Source organism: Phodopus roborovskii, unplaced genomic scaffold (genome assembly GCF_943737965.1).
Source record: "Phodopus roborovskii unplaced genomic scaffold, PHOROB, whole genome shotgun sequence".
Classification (NCBI taxonomy): domain Eukaryota; kingdom Metazoa; phylum Chordata; class Mammalia; order Rodentia; family Cricetidae; genus Phodopus; species Phodopus roborovskii.
This window is the reverse complement of record NW_026126651.1, coordinates 7,813,931-7,830,627: the sequence shown is the minus strand read 5'-3', so window position 1 is coordinate 7,830,627 and position 16,697 is coordinate 7,813,931. Positions and strand designations below refer to the sequence as shown.

The following is a 16,697-nucleotide window of genomic DNA, read 5'->3' as shown; positions in this document are numbered from 1 at the left end:
TATGGTGAAGCCTTGTAATTACAAGAGTTTATTTTGATTCATTGGTTCATTTGTATTAAGTACAGAAGAATGCTGGGTTTTTTTTTAATAACTCATAACTTTTGCAGTGTAGATAGACTGAACAGACATGTGTTTAACATGGTCAGATCTCCCTATCTTAGTCCTCATCAATGTATTCAGACAGAAGAAATAAAATTGTGTCAAACTAAGTAAAGGCATTTGCCATAAATATTATTCTTTGAAGAACACAGTATAAGAACCATATACCTAGCATTTATACTGTATTAACTATGAGCAGTTTCCATATAATTTGAGGGATAAAGGAGGAGGATGTGCATGGGTTGTCAGCAAACATTATGCTGTTTTCTAGAGAGACTTCCTCATCAGCGGGCTTTGCTAGTCACAAGAATCATAGAACCAACTACCAACAGTTATAGAGAATGCAGAGGGACAATTGGAAATATGAATATGTATATAATATGTATATTATATATATGTGTGTGTGTGTGTGTGTGTTATCTGAGTTAATAACAAATTGAGTCATCATGAGTTCTTTGGTGATTATGGGAAATATAGGAATAGTTCAGTCTGGAATAAATTATGTAAGAGCATTCGACTTTACTCAAGTCGCTGCTGCAATGTTGAGATAGTGAGGCAGAAACAAGGTTTTAAGGCAGCGCGCTCACAGCTCTCACTGGTTTCAATACTCTCACTAATAAATCGTCCAAGGAGAGCAAAGATTCAGCACCGCTATTTCCTTTTGGATAGTACTTTCAAAGCTGACCCTTTCGTCAGAATTATTATTGATAAAATGTACACATTACCATGAATCATCTAGAGGTAGGAGTGGTCTGCATTAAGAGAAACATATAAAGGCTCCAACATTCATGTAGAAACAGAAAAGACTCCAATAATCAAAGTAATCCTGAGCTATCAGAAATGCTGAGGGTACCAGAATATCTGGTTTGGCATCATTGCTTAATTATGTTTACATATAACTGCCACCAATGTGGTCAAGACGATGGTGCAAGGGAAGATTTAGAAAAGACCACATACCTACAAACATTGGAAGTTGACAAACGTACCAAAAATACACATTTTTTCTTAAAAAAAAACTTTAGCAACTTCTTTTTTAGCTTAAAAAAATTGATGGTGAAAAAACTGGATATGCACATGCAGATGAATGAAACTAAGTCCTTATCTATCGCTTTATTCAAAACCCAGTTTTAAAAAAAACTAGGAATTTGAAGGAATGTAGACGTATGTGATAGGAAGGAAAATCCAAATGACTGCAACAATGACTGACAAATGGAGTCACATAGAATTGAGAAGCTTTGCGTAGCGTAGGAAACTCTTAACCAACTGCAGAGATAAACAACAAAAAGGCAGAAAGTCTTTTCCAACTATTAATCAGGCAGAGAGAACCAAACGTTTTAAATGCCAAAAAAGAGTAAATACCTATAAATAACCAGGAAAATGAACAGGAACACTTTAGATGACATGAACTGGCCAGTAAAAATGTGAAACTGTTTTCATCTTTAGCCATCAGAGAGGTACAAATCAAACACAGACTGAAATTCTCTCTCTCCCTCTATTCTGCATTACTAGAAAGTGGAAAAAAAAACCCTACAAATGTTGTCTAAGGTACATGGTATAAAGACCCTTGAACACAATATTGGCGATGTAAATTAGCTCCAACTTGATTGAAGTCAGTACCGAGATTTCTCCAAAATCAAAAATAGAGGTACTATATGGCTCAGCCACAATTCCTAGATATACACCCACAAACCAAGGCTGGTTTCCATGGGAGACACCTGCATGCCTGTGTCTCTCACAGCTTTCTCACAAGGACAGCCTATGCAGTCAGCACTGGAAATGAATGGCTAAAGGAAACACAGTGTCTGTCCACCTTCATTAGTCACAAAAAGAGTGTAATTATGTTGTCTGTAAGGAAGTGAAACTAATCATACAAGATCAGAAGGCTATGTGCAATTTAGAGAGAGTTAAAAAAATCACATTAAAATAAAATATAGATTAGTGTGGATGTATAAGGGGCAAAGGGGGGGTTATATGACCCACTGTGTTGTGTGCACATCCAAAATAATTTCCCCTAATTATACAGAACAGTTGGACCTGTCTAAGAAGATCACAGACTGAAAAGAATGATCACATAGCAGATATTTATATATTGTTCAATCAGGCCCATAAACATAGCTATTCTCAACACTGGACTCTTTCATAGAGAAAGTCACCAATTGTCAGATTTTTTTTTGACCCTCGTTTATTGCAGAAAGACAGGCATGTAATAATTCAGAAAGCCAACAAATGCTACAGTGTTGGAAGACATGGAGTTCAGTGCGATTTTTCTCTGAAATAATGGGCCTCAACTATTTCTTAGTTAGGGAGAAACTGAAGTCCAAAAAAATGGGATGAATTGCCTGAATTATAATCAGATTACTGCTTAAGCTTAAAAATCTTTCTCCTGTACTGCGTATTTCATAATGATCTCCATTTAAATTTAATTCAGGGAGGCATCAATCCTTTAGATCTGTATCAACAGCTTGAATTATGAGAAAAGCAGGTTTCAGATATGATGTCATTGTAAACTGGTCATCTATGCATGTACTGGTTTGTCATTTGTGGAATTGGAGGGTTGATTTGGGTTAGATATTTCACTGCACAAATAGAGTGAAATATAAATACCTTTCTACTCTCAATATTTAATTCTCTATGCATATTTAATTGACACTGAGCACGAAATCTACAATCTGCAGTACTAACACATGATAGCTGTGTCTACTGATGGAATTTCTTCTAAGATTGTTGACATTCTCTGTAACTATAATCTCTAATTTGATCTCTGCCTGAGTTAGCACCATTCACAAGCAATGTTGACCTCATATTCAAATTTGTATGTAAGGAGTACGGTTTTTTCCGCCCGCAGGCAAGTCTTGTCCTGCCGCCACGCCGCCAGCCCCAAATAACACACAGAGACTCTGTATTAGAGACAATTCTGTTGGCCAGGTACTAGTTTCTTATCGGCTAGCTCTGTCTTAAGTATTAACCCATTTCTATGTATTTTTGTTTCTTTATAGAAGTTTAATATTTTTCACTTATGATGAATTCTCTAATCAATATTGATTTTACAAGTTTGGTTGAGCTCTGTTTTTCCTTTTTTCCATTTGTTTTCTCTTTTTTTTATTTCATTTTATATTCCTCTCACTCCTCCTCCCATCCCCTGAGGCTCCTCTGATGCCCATCTCCCCCCCCCAGCCCACCCCTTCCAGTTAAGGGTTCCCACGATGAGTCAACACAGTCTGGCTCATTAGGGTAGAGCAGGGCCCTGTCCCTCTCCCATGCATTAAGACAGAATGACATCCCACCATGGGGAATGGGCTCCAACAAGCTAGCCCATGTACTGGGTTTGTATCATAGCAATCTTGCCGGGGCCCATCCGATAATCCAAACTTCACAACTCTCTCCTGCATACAGATAGCGAAGTTCTGTCCCCTGGAGTCTCCACAGTTGTAGGTCTAGAGTTCATGAGTTTCCATGAGCTTGCTTGGTTTAGCTGTCTCTAGATTTCTCCATCATGATCTCCCCCTCTTGCTCCTATGTTCCTTCCTCCCTCTCTAGGCCTGCGTTCCCGGAGCTCGGCCTGGTTCTTGGTTGTGGATCTCTATATCTGGTTCCATCAGTTACTTGATGAGGGTTCTGTGATGATAGTTGGGATATTCATCAATCTGATTACAGGGGTAAGCCAGTTCAGGCATCCTCTTTACTACTGCTAGGACTCTTAGTTGTGGAGTCGTAGGAGTTACCCTAGCACAAGGTTTCTCCCTAAGCCCATAGTGGCTCTCTCTGTTAATTCTTTTTCACTGCTCTTCCACTACATCCCTCCCCACCTAAGCCATCTGGTCTCCTACTTTTCTCATTCCCCTTTCCCTCCCTCTTACCACTCCCCCTAATTTCTCTTCCCAGGGGTATCTATGTGTCTCTCTTAGGGTCCTCCTTGTTACCCAGTTTCTCTGGAGCTATGTACTTTAGTCTAATATCCACTTATGAGTGAACACACACCGTGTCTGTGTTTCTGTAAAACATGTTATTATTAAGAAAGGGTAAGAACTAAGATGAGGATGACCAACTGGAAAAATTAAGTATATAAAAATTTCTGGATTTTCTCCCCTTTAGATTGATTCCTTCTGGCACACATGGCATAGACTGCAACTTTTTTAAATTTGCCAAACACAAGTGTAGTAGATCTATCTTTATCGAAGATCATACACAGTGGTTGTGAGTGCATTCTTAACCGGGGTGAGAGATAGCAAACACTAATAAACTGCTTTTACAGTTGCAGGGAGTTGCTTGATAGATATTATGAAAATGTCATTTATAGTGGATGAATTTCCTACTCATTGTTGCAAGTGTGTGCATAAATCAATTTATCAGTATGTTTTTGGTCTCTATAGACAGATTACAAGCTTTCACTGAATTGTGCTTTGGAAGAATGGCAGTCATGAGACAAAGTGCGAATCGGTTAAAGTATTCGATACAAGCTCTCCAGTGTGGACATTTGGCTGTAGAAAAAAGAATGTTGGCTCTATTTGGCTCTCAGGAGTCTGTGTCAAAATAAGGGTCATCTGTCAAAAAGAGAAAAACATAACAACATAAGACTCTAATAGGAGTTTTGTTAAGTTGAGGAAGCCAGAGGCAGGGAGAGAAGCTTGTGATTGCTTACTTTGATGCAGAACCAGGGAGATGGACAGAAAATGGAGCTTGTGATTTCCCAGCTTGACTTTTTATGTGGAGAGGTGTCCCTGACTCTTCCCCTTTAAAAGGAGGAAAAGTGTCACAACTATTTGTGTCTCATGTAGACAAATGGGGGATTTATTTTTATTATTATTATTATGACTAGCTAAATCAGAATGAAGTACTAGTTTCAGCAAAAAGAATAAATGTGATTCCATGTATTCACCTGCAGTTATTCGTTGGCACTTAGATGTGGAACAGTGACACACAGGCTAAATGCAACTGAGACAGGACAATAGACTCAGACCCAAATATGGATGCTCAGCAATGTTGCGGGTCTGGAAGTCAGAGGTGAGACTGGTGTTTTGTGGTTGGCAGGTGTGTGGAACAGACTAGTGGGTGGAAAGAGGCCAGGCATCTCCTGCTGTGAGTCAGATCCACTGGGGGTGGGATTGGATGTTCAGGGTAGAAGGTTACTGTCCATTCCCTCTCCCTTGGAGTGCTGGCTTTGGTCTGATCAGACAAGAAGTCTCGCTAAATGAAGAATGCGGTGGTGTGATGAGAAGATGTTGATGATTTTGATGCAGGAAGCTACATATGAAATATGGCAGAATCAGCTTGAGAGTGCCGTCTACTCAAGTCTGGAGTCTTTCTGAATTTTCATCTATCACCAGATTAACAGTGAAAAACCATATAATTGTTTATCCACTGGGACCTACTGTCAACCATAGTTCTTTATTCTCTGGCTGGCCAGTAACACATAGAACAAACACCCCCTCTCTTGCATTCCAGAGTGAATACTCTATATGAGCAATTCAAAATAAGATTTCCAGGGAATGATGACAGTGACATGACATAAAGGTGAGGTGAGGAGGGCCAAAGGAGAGCATGTACAGAAGTTGGGAAAGCAAGGAAGCGTGGGATGCTGGAGGAAGGTAAATGACAAGGCATCCATGAATTTGCCATAGGGCATGTGACTCTGAGATACAAGTTGGGTGATATGAAGCCATTCCAGGAAGTAAATAAAGCAGTTTTATTTATTCCTCTATAACTTGCAATAGTACTGACTACTTGTGAATTAGTTCTATGGCGTAAAAGAGACAGTGGTGTGGTAGAATTCTAATGCCCTGTGAATATTGGAACCTTATTATTTTGCTGATGGTAAGATGGCATTGTGTAAGTGTTTGGAAAGAGTAGTTCTATTAGTAGGTAGCCACTTTAGATTTTACATCTTAAAAGGTGACATTTCAGCCAGGAGTTGATGTGTACACCTTTAATCCCAGCTCTAGGAGGCAGAGTCAGGCTGGTCTCTGTGACTTCAAGCCAACCTGGTCTACAGAGCTATTGACAGGACAGGCTCCAAAACAATACAAAGAAACCGTGCCTCAAAAACTCAAACCAAACTAAACCAAACCAAACCAAACAAAACACAAACAAAAAAACGGTGACATGTATTAATTGGAGAAATAACTTTGAGCAGGGGTCTATTTTGGATCCCTCTCAGCACTGTGATCCTCTCTAGACATTCTTTATGGCCTGTGGCACCTCAGGCACACATACTGTCTTATAGAACATCACCCTGCACTGACTGCCTCCCTTAGACTGGGTGTGTGTCCTAGAGTCGCTCTTCTCAATCACCTGCAGTTTTCTGTGACTCAGCCATTTACTGAGCTCTTAGTAGAAGAACCAGCCAGCGAACTCCCTCTTACAAGCAGTCCAGTCTGTTTCTTGTCTCTGCCTTGTCTTTTGGGTTGGACACAAACTCTAGGGGTAATAAGAGTAGCCCGTGTTTGAGGTTCACTCATTATTCACTAAAGTGGAAAGAGCTAGGGAAATTATAGTTGCTTTAGATGGAACTGAAAAAAAAATTACAGGGCATGATGGAACTAACCTGAATGTGGTTGCTTTGTATGTTGCATGTAATAATAAATTATGAGACTATCACTATACATACATATGATATTATGTAAGGCGGGTTTAATATCATTGCATAATATATGAAAGGAGGGACAGTTACTTTTCCCTCTTACATAAGTCACTGATGTTCCGTTTTGGAGTCTGAACTGGGTTACTCATGTTAGGAGAAAAGTGTCTGTGATTTACTGGCAAAAACTTCCCACTACAGTACTAACCCTCCACCCTAATCACAGTGCTCCTTTGTTTATAAAGCACATATTTATTTCCAAGAAGTTAAATGGTGTAGACTTAGCAATTGCCTAGTATGCTTATAATACGCTTATACTTCAGTGCTAATACTCAAACTTTAGGATATCTCTATTGACATTTAGAAAAACTGAGGTTGCAAACTTCAAATCCCAGTGAAACCTGAGTAGACCAATATCTACTACATTTCTGACACAGTCAATCTATAGCTGTCTTTCTTAATTGCTTATTTGCAGCTTTTGTAACTGTATGTGGCCCCCGAAGGCAGTGAGGATATTGAGTGTGTCATCGTGGAGTGAAATGTTAGAGGGAATGGGATTTACAGGGTACCGTGTAAACGGGGGGGGGGGTTAAATACATATTAATCCATATGTGTGTTTCAAATGTCTATTGGTTTTTAGTTAAAAAAAAAAAATAGCTTTCTTGGACCAATTAACTTTTATATTGCCTCAGTTCCTACCATCACCTTTTATGAATACAGACTGTACTTGTTTTAAATGAAATTGTTCTAGAATGTGAAAGAAATAAGGCACTGACTCAAACTGTCTGAAACTAATCATAACACTTGTAAATGTCTTCTACCTGGAACAGAGCACCGTCTGTGTCCGTGAACATTCACCCTGTTAGTCTTGAGGAGAGCTCTTCCATTGTGATTTCAGAGCGGCAGTTCCTTCTCAAGGGGAGACAATGGTGGATAATACCAGCAACGCACCTGAAGAACAGTGCTCACTTTAGAGAGTCAGTGTGGCTGTACATACTTTCACTGGGACAAGGGATAGACATGCATTCACTCACCATAGAGCCAATGAAGGGACCCTAGGAATGACTCCACCCAAGTCCCACAAGACCTAACATTTTAACATTGAGTTTGTTGGGCTTCCTAGCCCACCTAGCACAGGTGAAGGGGATGAACCTCAGTGAAGGGTATAACTGCAAACAGCTGCACCACTGAAAACTCTCACCCAGCATGGATGACAACTTCCAGATAGCTTTCTGGAGAGTGCTCGCCCTTCACTCAACCTCTCACAGTCTATTGAAACCGACAGCTACCAGGACAGTTAAGCCCTTGTGCAGATGGGGAAGAATTATACACAGGTGGCAGGAAGGTCTGGTAGGGAGAGGCTAAAATCTCAGTGGAGGGCTTAATGCCCCTTAACACGCCTTCCTTCCGTGAGGGAATGCCTTCGGGTTGTCTCTAAGAGGACGCTTGTGCGTAGGTACAGCTGCTTCTAATGAAGATGGAGTGGCCGACAAAAGCAGTTTACAGTGTTTAATTATCGCAGTGCATCCGTATTCTGTGCACCTTATAGTCCTCATTTGTTAATTTATACAAAATTCACACACACAATTTGTACTCTGCATGTGTTTAGTTCATTATTCTGTGTATTGAAGCCTTTCACAAATACAGCATTACACATTACAGTAAAAGATACTTAATGAAAACTCATTTAACAGGGACGCTTCTAAGTTTGGACTTCTAAAGTTTCATCAGATTTAATCATTTCTTGTGTGGATGGCCAATATTTCTCTCATAAGATGGAATAAAAACTATTTCTCAACATTAGTGGCTTTTCACATGTAATAGTTTGAAATACCAACCACAAAATATTACTTGTAAATATCAAGTTTGTTTCATTTTTCATATCTCTAACACTTTCTACACAAATCACTATGATTTTGTTTTTCTAAACTATGACTTTATTATGAACAATTAATGAAACAGCCCGTAGACTTAGTGAAGAGAGACACAGCTATGGATTCTTTAGCTCTGACATCAGTTTAATCTTAAGAAAACAGCTAAAGTTCCACAGTTTCCCTTCCTGTAGTTCTGGAAGGAAAAGGGTTTAATAGGCTCATCTATCTCTAAAGGTTTAAAGCATCAGCTGAAAAAGCTCCAGGTTGGATATTCAGTTTCTCACCCTCTTCGTTTCTGCATTCTTACATAGCGTTCAAGTAACATTTATCAAAATTTGAGCTCTGCTTTCCAGAAAGAAGTAAAGATCTATTGCTGCTCAGCTTCAGAGAACACAATGTTCTCTAATAATCACTCATAGTGACACAAATGTCTTAAACCCATGAGTAGAGAAAGGGAACAGCCACAAAGTGAACAGGACACAGGTCAGGGGCACTGGCCATCTGCTTGCCCTTTCCAGGGTTAGTCTGGGGTTTCCAACAGCCTCTTCTGAATTTTCCAATGGTCCTATTTGTTCCTATGCAAAACAGTTCCACATTTCAGGGGTACTTTGCTTTTTGGATAATATAAAACTATGTTAAGAATTCATCCTTAGCATAGGATTTCCCAATAAAGATAACAGAATTGTAATACTATCCTTTACTAGGAATGGTGTATGTGTGTGTGGGGGGGGGGCGGGGCAGAAATGATGCCTTTAGACATACCTGCAGGCCATTTAAACAACCAACAGGACTGATTTAATGTGCTATGCATGCCATGTCCTTATCTTTGTTTGGTACCATGTGACACTGGCCTGTGGGCATGTCTGTAGGCCGTTGACTTGACTGATGATACATGTGGGAGGGACAACCCCACTGTGTGTGGTGTGGCACCGCCCTAGGCAGATGTCCCTGGGTTGTATAAGATACCTGCTCAGTGAGACATCAGAGCAAGGCAGTAAGCAGCACTCTTCACTGGGTTTGCCTCAGCTTCTCCTGAGTTCTTGGCTTCCCTAGATGACAGACTAATCTATAAGATAAAGTCTATCCTTTCCTCCTTGAGTTTCTTTGCTCGGTGTTTCATCATGTCAATGGAGAAGCAAACTAGGACATATAGGCCAGCCAAGGAAATAACATGTGAAGTATAGCAACAGTTTTATGGAATCTCAAGGAAGGAACTATTGTCATGTGTTTTCTTAAGATCCGAGTCTCTTACATGTGTAATCATGTTTAATCCTTAGGAAACTCTGAAAACCAATAAATATAGTGACCAGTGAAGATAAACAGAAGTCCGAAGTACAAGTAGCTTCCTTAAGCTCACAAATCCTAGTGACAGCAGACCACTGAGTTCATGTCTGAAAGAAAAGCACTCGATTTCTTCATGAACAACCAACAAGACTGGTTTAACTTACTGTGTACAGCCACACCCTTATCTTTGTGCAGTACTTAGGCACTGTTTGGAAACTTGAAAAGCTGAATGTTAATATATGATTAGTTGCAATGTCCTTTGTCAGAGTTTGTTTAAATCAACACGGGTTTAAATTTGTAATCCTTTTCGTTCTATGAATATGCCACGTTTCTAATAAGCTCTCCACTTACTTAAGACTTTTGATAATATTTCTTCTTCTATGTGCTAGGAACTATCCATTATAAAAGACGTTATAGGAATAATAGCCTTCACCTTTATCAACTCATCACCAAGGATTCTTTAATAAGAAAAAAAATCGTGTTGTGATTCCTTGAAGCTAGTTAGGAAAAGTCTTAATTATTTTTATGGGAACATCTGTCTTCTGCTCCCCTCCCTTGGATGATGTCCTTCATGTTGTTCTCTTTTTACATTAGAGCCTGGGATAGTTCGTGCCATGTGACTAATTAATTACTCTTTGATGTGTTGTGTATGTTAATTGCTTGAGGAATAGGTACATTATCCTATGTAGTGGTTAGAGTGGGATACTCACCAGTATTAAGACCTAATAATAAGATTGAGGAGCAGTCTTGGCCATGGAAGGGTATGCTTACAACCAAGAAGGCAAGACTTGCAGTGTGGAAGGATGATCTTTAGTTCTTTTCAGTGCGTGATTTCTCACGGTTTTGTGAAATGAGGGTCGACTTTATGTATCAACGTGGCTAAGCCAAGGTACCAAGCAATTGTCAAAAAACACCAGTCCAGATGATTCACTGAAGATCCTTTTTTAGATGTAACTAAATTTAAGTAAATGTGTTATAAGTAAAGTGAATTATCTCCCATAATGGAGTGAACCCCAGGACATACGAAGAAGGTACCACTGAGAAGGAATGATGTTTCAGAAGCTCTGCTCTGGATTGAGCACAGGGTGGAGATGTTACAACATCAGTGTTACAGCACTGGGATTTGTCAAGTTCCAAACATTTAAAACTAGCTCCTGAAAACCTCAATGGCTTCACAGAGAGATGATAAGTAGATGATAGATAGAAGACAGATGATACACGTGAAAAGGAATGTCAGAAGATAGATGACAAAACAAAAAATGGATATGTAGATGATAGATAAAGTTAAAAATAAAGTTCCCATTGTTTCTGTTTTTCCTCTCAGGAAGTATTTGATCAGGCTGTTATTCAGTCTTTTTGTGTTACCCTTTAAATAAGGAAGAGTATCTATTTATTTACCTTCTTCATGTGTCTGGACTCCCGAGGCAGGGGTGAGGGGTGGGTGTGTCGGGGGGCAACAATTCTGTTCCCAAAGTGGAATGTATACTGTGGGACACATTTTTTCCTCTGTCATATTGTTTTAGAAATGAAAAGTACATCTCCAACTCAAATATCCCTGACACTTACAATAAGATCCTTAGGTTAAGCTTTAGAAACAATATATGTTTTCTTTAGCTATTTTTACCCAGCCAGGAGAACAGAATGTCAATGAAAGACTTCCTTGTGCTTTATTAGTTCTATCATCCTCCTATTCCATAAACATCAATTGCATCAATTGCACTAGCGTTGCAAGTCACATTGCATTAATATTTTTTCATTACAGATAAGTAAGGTTGATGACTCATGTTCAAGAAGCTTTCTGAGCCAGATAATAAGATGAAAGAAACAAAGGTCACAAAGAAGTCTCTACTGTTAGGAATTAGGGATTGGTTCCAGTCAACCACATTCATTTGCACATATATTTAATTACAAGGCTTGCTGTGGTCATGAATATTTTTTTCCTCTTCCATTTTTTAATTATTCTTCTCTCATATATTACAACCTAAGTGCAATTTTCCCTCCCTCCCCACTTTCCTCCCAGACCTCTCCACTCTCCCTCAGATCTGTTCTTCCTCTATTTCCCTTCAGAAAAGGGTAGGCCTCCCACGGTTATCAACCAAACATGACATATGTTATAATAAGATTAGGCACAGCACCTCATATTAAGTCTGGAAAAGGCAATCCAGTAGGAACAAGAGTCTTGAAAGAGTCACAGACAGCCCCCACTCCTGCTGTTAGGAGTCCCACAAGAATACCAACCTGCACAACCACTACCTAATACAGATGACCTAGATCAGACACATACAAGCTCCCTAATTGTTGCTTCAGTCTCTGTGAGCCTCTATGAGCCCTCATTAATAGCATCTGTGGGCCATATTCTTGTGGTGTCCTTGGCCCCTCTGGCTCCTGTAATCCTTCCCATCTTCTGCAGGATTCGCTGAGCTCTGCCTAATGCTTGCCTGCGGGTATCCTCTGCATCAGTTACTAGATGGAGCCTCTCTGTTAACAATTATGCTAGGCTCTGGTCTACAAGTATATCAGAATATCATTAGGAGTCATTCCATTGACTCTCCCCACCCCTAGGAACTGTTTGATTCCATCCTAGTTCTCTGGGCTACCCAGCCCCTGGTTCCTGGCCCTCCAGACATTGCCTCCCACTTGTGGTACAGACCTCAGGCTGGACCAGTTGTCACTGTTCACTTCTGTGTCACCTTCTCGAGCACTTCTTGCAGGCAGGGCAGATTGTAGGTGAAAGGTTTTGTGGTTGTGATGATGCCCAGTCCCTCCACTGGAAGCCTCGCCTGGTTACAGGAGATGGCCAGTTCAGATGTTGTATCTCCCATCACTAGGAGTAGGATCACTCTTAGAGGTTCTTGGGAGTTTCCATTGCACTAGGTGTTTGCCCCATACCCAATAAGCCCTTCTCTTCCTTTCGTCTCTCCCAGGACTCTCTTCCTCCTGTTCCCATCCCCCAGTCTACCCATAAAATCTATTCCATTTCCTCCTCACAGGGAGATCCATTCACCCTCGTTACCTAGCCTCTCTGGTTCTGTGGATTGTAGCATGGTTATCCTTTATTAATAGTCACTCATAAGTGAGTACATACCATGCTTACCTTTCAGAATCTGAGTCACCACCCTGGATGACGTTTTCAAGTTCCATCAACTTGCCTGCAAATGTCATGATGCTATGTCTTTCTTTTTAATAGCAGAGTAACTGAAGAGCGGATAAAGAAAATGTGGTTCATTTATACAATGGTTATGGATATTATTAAGAGCCGAGGAACTCATGCGAGGATTGTCCTCTCTTAGATTTTTATCTAGCTTTGTCTTTCAGCTATCTGAACTGTTCCATTTGAATTCCCTTTTCTTCTTCCAGGGGGACATTTGTGACCATAGACCTTGTCTTCACAGGCTCTTCAGGGCAGTGTCTCGCAGACAGCAAGGTTTAGAGTTGCCCCCCATTCATCTGTCTCTGCATGTGGTGCTCACCCTTTACCTGCGTGATCTACAGAGCTGCAAGGACAAATTCCATGGATGTGATTCACCCTCTTTGTGGCAACGTCTCATCTCCACAGCTGCTCTCCTCAGCCCCACCTCCCGTCATGGACTGAACATGAGGAAACACAGCAGGAAGAGGCATTTTCATGGTATTGGGGTGTATCCCACAATTGATGCCGTTAGCCACAAAAAGTAAGTCCTGTCCTGTCGTGTCCAAGCATCTGATGTTTACCAACTCTGGCTTTCTCATAAGCAAACCATAAGCACTGGTCTCTGCCTCACTAGAAGTCAGGCTGTTTTCCCAAAACACAATTAACGCTTTATGTCTTGTTCATAATATACAGATTTTTTTCCAGCTATGAAGCAGTCAGCTCCAGGACACGAAGCAGTCATCTCTCTGCTAGGAAGGGACAGGCAATGTACTAAAGGTGGTGTTCTTAGATTTTGAGAAAGATTGCCAGTTCCTAGTTAAAATGGAAAGGTATATGAAAAGAAACCCATTATTCAGTTCTAGCTCCCAGTGTGGGCTGCTGTCCTCTGGAACTGTAATGCTTGGAGATGTGTCTGAGATATCAAGACCCTAAGGAGAGAACCTGCAAACCCTTTTATTTCTAGATGTGGCTCTCTGAGGAGATATACTGTATCACATTGATGCCTAACATTCTTAGGGATGGTGAGAGTCTTAAATTTTCTATTCAATGATACAGCATCGCCTTCAACTTTTAAGACCCATTTTAGTTGAAAATCGTTCCTTTCTACCAAATCCCCTCTGCTGATAATTGTGGAACCCAGCCCTCTCTTTGTTCCCTGGAGAGAGATAAGACATCAGCTGCCCTGCTGATAGCAGTAAAGAGCTGAATCGGAGGAACTAGAGATTTTAAGTGCAGAAGGGAAGATAGTGCTGGGTGACTAAGGTCATAGCCACTCTAAATCACACAAATCTCAATTTTTAAGCAAGAGAAAAGTAGCATCATATAAAGTCCAAGGATTGCTCTTGACCCTAACAGTAAATACACATCTCCCCAGATCTCAGAGAACATTCTAAAAGAGGAGCCAATGCCACATTGAAGGTTAGGCAAGAGAGCTAAGCAAACTCCTTGCAAAGACCAAGGAACTCGAGGCTGATGCTTTTGGAGTAACTCTTCCATCAATGCAGACTTCGTGAGAACTGCATGGGGACCTAGTTAAATTCCAGTGTCCCTTCTGTCCCCCTTCGTCTGTGTCTTACGTTCTTTCCCAGGAAATGGCATGAAAAGAATATGGATAGGACATTCAAGTGTGCTATACAGTGTGGTCCGCACATCTGTGTCCCTCAGCAAGGCATATGGAACTTAATATTCATTGTTGTGGTATTAAGAAGTTATTAGGACATGCAGGTAGATGAAGCTTTCAATTGTGTTATTCTAACAGGAAAACTTGAGGGAGCCCTTTGCTATTCTATTATCTACACAGAGATAATGCCACACATGATGAAAGGCAAGCCCCAGCCTCTGGCATGATGAGCAATGGATTTCTCTTTTCTATAAATTACTTAGTATTTTCTCATAGCAGTCCAATCTAACTAAGACATTGTACTTCATACAATCAAATAAATTCAAGTAGCCTTTCCTGAGAATCACAGTGAACTTTAACTGGCTCTTTTAAATGTCTTTCAGGAACCAAGATGCTATAGCACAAGAATATTTGTTCTATAATCCACACAGATATAAAGTAAAGAGCATTCTTGCCCTTGAGGTAACTCATCCCCTGGTAGCAGATCTGGCATATCCAGATGCAGTAGTCATTTCTCTAAAACACTATGAACTAGTCATCCATCATTCTTGCTCCAGAACACTGCCATCACTAAGATTTGGTTGGCCTTTCCAAGAAGAGTATAGAAACATTCTCAGAAATGAGTTGCTATTTGTTTCTACACCATTTGTCAAGACCTCCTGGGATTTGAATACACACATTAACTGACACTTCAATTGGGTTGTGAGCTGAAGCATCAGAGAGAGTCCCAGTTGATGTAAGCAGAATATTTACTCAAAGGTTATCAGGCAGCTCTCAGGGTCTGGGAGGGTCAGAGAATCAGTCAGGGTTCAGTGCATCAGGAGAGCAATGTTCACATTGTAGAACAGCCCCATCCTGTTACAGCCTTCATCCCTATAGACACCATGCATAGGATCTTACACTCACTGGTGTCATCAGGTCAGGCTGGCTAGCTTTATTGTGGCCTCCACTCTTGTTTCTGCAGATCAGTGTGGCTGCTGGAGCCATCAGACTCTGGAGTAAGAATATGGATTGCACTCAAGCCTTCACACCATTGGCATATCACTCAGAATCCTGGATGGATGCAGGTGAGAAGGGGATCTGATTCATGCCAGTAACCCTTAGTGTGAAAAATAGAGTGTGTTTTGCTTTTCAGTAGAGGATTATGTTCTGTGAGATTTTTGTACTCCCCGATAAGGTAATAAGGTAGATGTGTACACAAAGGATAGTTAATTTACATAAGAAGAACAGTTTTGATGGTAACTCATGTTATTTCTGCAGGTGCCTGATGGGAGTTCTCATTCTCTAAAAACATTTCCCTTATTGGTTAATAAATAAGCCCTGTTGGCCAATAGGAAAGCAAGATAGGAGGGACCAGGAGTTGAGGATGATTCCGGGAGATGTAGTAGGAAAGTCAAGATGTAGGGACTTGAGAGGAAGAGACCTAGACCCTCTTTCCAGAAATATAAGAGCGTGTGGAAATACTTAGATGATAGAAATGGGTTAATAGTTAAGTCAGAGCTAGCCAATAAGAAACACTAGTAATAGGCCAACAGCTTTATATCTAACACAGCATCTCTGTGTGTTATTTGGGGGCTGATGTGGCTGTGGGACCAGGCTAGCAGGTAAAACATCTCATAACAGGTTCCTTCTAGGACAAGACACACTCATTTATGTCCTTGACTGTGATGGTTCTTCGCGTCTAGATGCAGCAAATGGGCATCATGCTTGCTAATTTCATTGACCTCTCCACTCATGCTGTTCACTACTCAGCCAGCTTCCAGGAGACCTCCACCCCAAACTTCATATGCAAGTTATCAGCAATGACTTCCATAGAGTTAATAGGTTCTTCCGTCATGGGACCTACTCAGTAATGATAGCCACGAAGACCTCTAAAAGAAGACGTGGGACCGATAAGCCTAGTCAGTGCCAGCGAGTGACTGATGAGGTGATATGGCAGACAGGAGGCCTGTATGTGAGAGTGTGGGAATCCAAGTAGCCAGAGACATTTGAGCCAGCAAGTAATTCTCTGCCACCATTCCTAGATGTATATATTTTTTACATTGACCATGAATAATAATAATAAAAAAAAGGAGCCACAATTGGGAGGGTGGTCTTGAGTAAATTTGGAGGTAG

At 40.6% G+C, this 16,697-nt stretch overlaps 1 pseudogene; it reads left to right on the top strand.

Annotated features, from left to right (window-relative positions):
• LOC127213798 (aurora kinase A-like) overlaps positions 1-16,435 on the top strand; it is a 34,250-nt pseudogene extending 17,815 nt beyond the window's left edge.
• The last annotated feature ends 262 nt before the right edge of the window (positions 16,436-16,697 follow it).